Source organism: Notamacropus eugenii, chromosome 5 (genome assembly GCF_028372415.1).
Source record: "Notamacropus eugenii isolate mMacEug1 chromosome 5, mMacEug1.pri_v2, whole genome shotgun sequence".
NCBI lineage: Eukaryota > Metazoa > Chordata > Mammalia > Diprotodontia > Macropodidae > Notamacropus > Notamacropus eugenii.
Window position 1 is genome coordinate 67,296,140 of NC_092876.1, and position 5,069 is coordinate 67,301,208.

Genomic DNA, 5,069 nt, shown 5'->3' on the forward strand with positions numbered 1-5,069 from the left:
ATAGTCAAACCCTCTTGTTTTATTTTTTCTCCTTCTTAAAAATGCAATTTTATTTTTTCAGTTAATAAGCGTTTTGTTTTTCTCCTCCCCCTCTCCTCTCTTTCCCCACGAAAAGAAAAACACTCCCATAGGAAAAACCTTGTAACAAGTTTTTGTAACAAACACTTGTAACAAGTATGAATAGTTAAACAAAATAAATTACCACACTGACTTTGTACCAAAGTGTATTTCTGATTTTACTTTTCTTTTGAATAAATTCAACATTTTGCTTTCAAAGCCAACCTGTTTTTCTATAACTTCTGGCCTTCTATTTTTTTTCAGTTCATTGCACAAACGTTTCAATGACTCCCCTTCTTTCTTTTTTCCTTCCTTCCTTCCTTCTTTCTTTCTTTTCTTCTTTCCTACCTTCACCCTTTCTCTTCTCTCCTGGTTCTTGAATGGGAAGAGTCACTGCAAGGGGGAAGGCAGAAGCCCTGTTTCAAACCTGATGGCTTTGTGGCCCTGAGCACATGGAGTCCTTTCTTTCTTCCTCCCTGGTCTTAGGTAAATGAGTATCCAGAGAAGGAGTAAACCAGCTTATGACCTTGTGATCTTTGAAAGGTTATAGAAGGAATCAGGAGGTCCCCTGGGCAACCTGAGTCAGTAACTGAGACCATTTGAGTCAGTGGCCAACACTTGAGTCAAGAGAAGCAGTGGCTGAGTCTGGTGAAGAGCCAATCTTGAGGCCAATCTGTTTGATCCAATCCAGCTGCGGATTAAACTGCAGCTACTAAAACACAGTAGCTGAAAAAGGCAGTGACGCATCCAGAACTGAACTCGGAGGGGCGGCGGGGGACTCTGTGAAGGTGATGGGGTGCTAATGATGGACCACTAAACGGAAAAGATTGTGTCTTTGGAACCTGGTCCCCAAAGCCTCTGAACCCAGATCTCTGGGAGCCCATCCCAGGTAACCATCTTTTTAACTGCCCTTTCTCTGGGGTTTTTCTGACACTTAATTCTGCCCACCCCAGGCTACTTGCCTTCTCTAGATCCCATCCTGATCTTCCCATAGTCTGTCTATATAAAAGTGTCGATCTTTCCCCCATTAAATTAATTAGATTCTTAAAATCTCTCCCACTTCTATCAGAGACACAGTAAACCTTGTCTCTGACTGAAAAAAAGACTTGAGTGGTTGAATTCTTTTGAGACAGACCCCCTCCCTATACTTGCCCTGTATGTTGGGGTTCCCAGCACCCCTAGACCACAACAAAGGGAGAAAGAGACTTTCAGGGTCCAATAATCCTAAACCCCAAATGTTCCTCGGAATTTGAGCCCACTCTCCCCAGAGATTGGGTGTGTGTGCAGAGGGTTGCCTCTGGTTTGGGGTTTTTCTCTTTGCTTTATCTCCTCCTTAAATATCCTTTTGTAAAAGCTAATTGATATTGGGAGTGAGAAGTGCACTGGATGGGGGCTAATGAATCAGCACCAGACATCACAATTCCTAGAAACTCCAAGGGAGAAAAATCAATTGTTCTCTGGGAGACCCGGCCCACTAATGTGACTCAGGGTTCAGAGAGCAAACTGGAAAGGAATGCTATACACAAAAACATTTTTAGTATGGAATAGTTGATAGACTGCTCAGGATCAAATGAGATAACGTGTGAAAGCACTTTGCAAACCTTAGGGCAAACACTTTTCTTTTCCCTCTTTTTGTATCCCCCACACTTAGCACAGTGACCAACCATAGTTGGAGCCTAATAAATGTTTATTGACTATTGGTCGAAAGCACTTTACAAATGCTACCTATCAGCAGCAACAGCTTATATTATCACAGAGTTTTAAGATTCAAAAAAGTCCTTTCCTCACAATTACCTGGTGAGCTAGGGAGGCTAAGTTTTTCATGAGAAGACTAAGATTCACCAAAGTTAAGCGATTGCCCAGAGTCACATTTTTTAGTAAATGCTGGAATTGGACTTTGAACCCTGACCTCTTCACTCTAGGTCCGGAACAAAGGAAGGGAGAGACATGTGGGAGCTCACAGATAATACCTGCTCCTAGATAGACCCATTCCTACACCAGAAAGGAAGTTTCCAGCCCATTTCTGGGGGATGGGATGGGTGGGGGAGGCTGAGGAGTCTTGGCTGCCCCGGGAAGGAGGAAGGAGGTTAAGAAGAGTTTGGGCTAATTCTGCCCAAGCTGCTCCTTCCCCAAGCAGCAGCCATCCTCACCAGGCCCAGCATCTTCTATGCTCACTTCCTGTCTCTTTCTTCCCCCACTCTTAAGTCTCAGTTCTCCTTCCTACTGAGCCAAGTCACAAAGGAAGCAGATAGACCCCCAAAAGTTCTTTGCCTGGTCAACTTAACCCAAATGGGTGGAGGTAGGGAGATTTTACTTCTGTTTTTAGATTTGTTACATATGCAAATGATAATATTGAAAGTAAATCTGGGGGCCTGATAGGCTGTGAAGCTGTTTACCTAATCCAAAAGTCCTTTCACTTTATGGGGAAAATGCACAGACACTGGTTAGGATGGGGTTTAGACCCCAGAGAGGTGGGACCCTCTGACGGAAGTGAAGAACATAAATCTACTCCATCTCTGTATATCTGTCAAGACTCTTCCCCCTCTAAGCCTTGGGACCATGCTGGTCAAGGCCACTGAGTTTCCTTCATCCTGGGCCATCCTCTTCACTAAAGCACAGAGTATCAACCAGAAATAAACATAGAATGCTAGCAGGGACTTTAAAACAGAAAATGCTGGAGTCAGGAGGGAGCTTAGAACATGGAATATCAGAGTTGGAAAGGGTCTCAGGACAGAGACCATCAGCGCTGGCAAGGACTTTAAAACACAGACTGTCAGAACTACAAGGGAATCTTAGAACACAGAATGTCAGAGCTGGGAGGGCCCTTAGAACACAGGATATCAGAGCTGGGAGAGGCCTAGAACATAAAATGTCTCAGCTGAATGAGATCAGCCCCCTCATTTCACAAAGGGACTGAAGCCAGGAGGGGGAAGTAACCCTGGCCAAGGCGAGGCAGGCATTTAGTGGCAGAAATGAAAATGACACTCAGATTGCCAGGCAATGAAGTCAACAAGTATTTATCATTTGTCAGACCAAGGTTCTCCCTTTTCCACCAAAATCCTCCATTGATTGATAACTGGGCTGGGAATTAAATAAGCAGATTCCTGAACCAGCACTGCCATCAACTTGGTGCGTGACTTTGGACCATGGGCTGCCCTTTTCTAGACTTCACTTTCTCCTTCTATAACTTGAGATACTTGAACAAATAGTCTCAGAAGGCTCTCCCAATTCTGAGGTTCTGTGTTCTAAGGGTCCCCCAACTTTGGCATCCTGTGTTCTAAGAGACCTCCCATCTCTAACATTCCATGTTCTAAGGGCCCTCCAGCTCTGACATTCTATGTCCTGAAGTCTCTCTCAGCTCTAACTTTTTCTGTTCTAAAGCCTTTCCTAGCTCTGGCAGTCTATATTTTTATTTCCCTTCCAGTTCTGATAGTATATGTTCCAGAGTTCTAGGGATACTATTGGGTCCCTCCCAGCCTAGACTCCATTCTGTATTCCAAAGTCCCCTGGCATTTTACGTAGAGTGCTGGATTTGAAATCAAGAACTCCTGAACTGAAATCTTGCCTCAGAGTCTTCCCCAGCTATGTAAGCCTGCCAAATCACCACCTCTTTTGACCCAAGTTTTCTCATCCTCAAAAGGAGAGAGTGCTAGTCTCTACCTCCCAGGGTCCCCCGAGGAGGCTCAAATAAGTCCCACATGTAAGGACCACACACATAGTCATGCTGAAGATCTCCTACTGTCCCTCTCTGAGTCTGTGATATACTGAGGTATCTGCCCCTCCCATATGCTCATGCCCCTCCCTCAGCTATATCTATCTCTAGCTCTCTTTTTGGGCAGAAGCTTCTCACACATCCAATCTGCTGGAGCAGCGACCAGTCACAGAAGTTCAGAGATGAAGGCATTCTTCCTCCTCCTCCTCCTCTGCCTTGGGGCCTTGATTGAGATCGAGGTAAGAGCAGCCCTTGTCCTGTCAGATCCAAGATGCTCCACACCTCTGATCTCTAGCTGCAGTGAAGTCTTTCCTGTGGAAAGGGACTAGCCCCCAAACCCTTCCTGCTGCCTGATGTCTGAAAACTTCTCCCACCCCTGTGGCCCATTAATGCCCTCTCAGCCCACAGAGGGATGAAATCAGACAGTTAGAGGGGAGCCCTAGCCTCCCTGCTGAGTACTGAAAAGGGAGGCGTCTGATTATGACATCAAGGGCTGAGTGAAATATCCTATGAGATTGGGGAGACAGACAGCAACTCTAAAGAAAGACCCCACGATGGAAGGAGACCAGACAGACCAAGGTGGGGGGAAGTGTCACCTGTCATTTGCCCTTGGATTTCTATTGCTACGATTCTCCATTATGAAGAAGCTGCCAAGCTGCATCGGAAGAGGAGATTTCTTCATCAGGGAGTTCTCAGGGCTAATTAATCATGACTCTGGTCCCTAGTCCTTCTTCTTCATCAGGCTGGCCCTCTTGAAAAGTTAGGGGTAGCTCCCCTTTCTTTTGCCCCACCTCTGCCCCCATGCCCAGCCTGGGATGCTAACCCTGATCTCAACTCAGACGTGGGATGTTGTAAAATATAAAAGCCCCTTTCAGCTAGTATATCCTATATTCTAATATCCCTTCCAAAATCAAAGGATGTTATCTTTTGGCCGGATCAGGTGTTTTTAACCTTTTTTTGTATTATCGACCCTTTGGCATTCTGGTGAGACCTATGAGCCTTTTCTCAGAATAAGGCTTTTAAAAATAAGTGAAGAGAATATTCAATTTCATCTAGAGGAGAGTGAAACTCAGGATGCTATTTTGTCTTCAGCTTAATTCCTGAAATCTATCCCCAGGCTCCTGGGAGTCCAGTAGGGAATGGTGCATCCCAGATTAAGAAATCCTGGATTAGGCCAGTGTGATAGTGTATGTCTGGGATCCTTGCTGGGGTGGGGGTGGGGGGAGCCTAAGGCTGGTGGATCTCTGGAGTTTGGGAGTTCTGAGCTTTGGGAGGGCCAAAAACAATCCCATGAGGTAGG

At 45.5% G+C, this 5,069-nt stretch overlaps 1 long non-coding RNA gene across 2 annotated transcripts in view; it reads left to right on the forward strand.

The window, feature by feature from the left end:
* Window positions 1-663: 663 nt before the first annotated feature.
* The window catches only part of LOC140504470 (uncharacterized), a 7,937-nt gene continuing 3,531 nt past the window's right edge, over window positions 664-5,069 (forward strand). The window contains exons 1-2 of one of the 2 annotated variants that reach the window (XR_011967115.1): window positions 664-946; window positions 3,897-4,008. This is a non-coding gene — a long non-coding RNA (uncharacterized lncRNA). Of the gene's footprint in view, window positions 947-2,262; window positions 2,357-3,896; window positions 4,009-5,069 lie in introns of those variants that run through there. The other variant, XR_011967116.1, reaches the window with a different exon arrangement.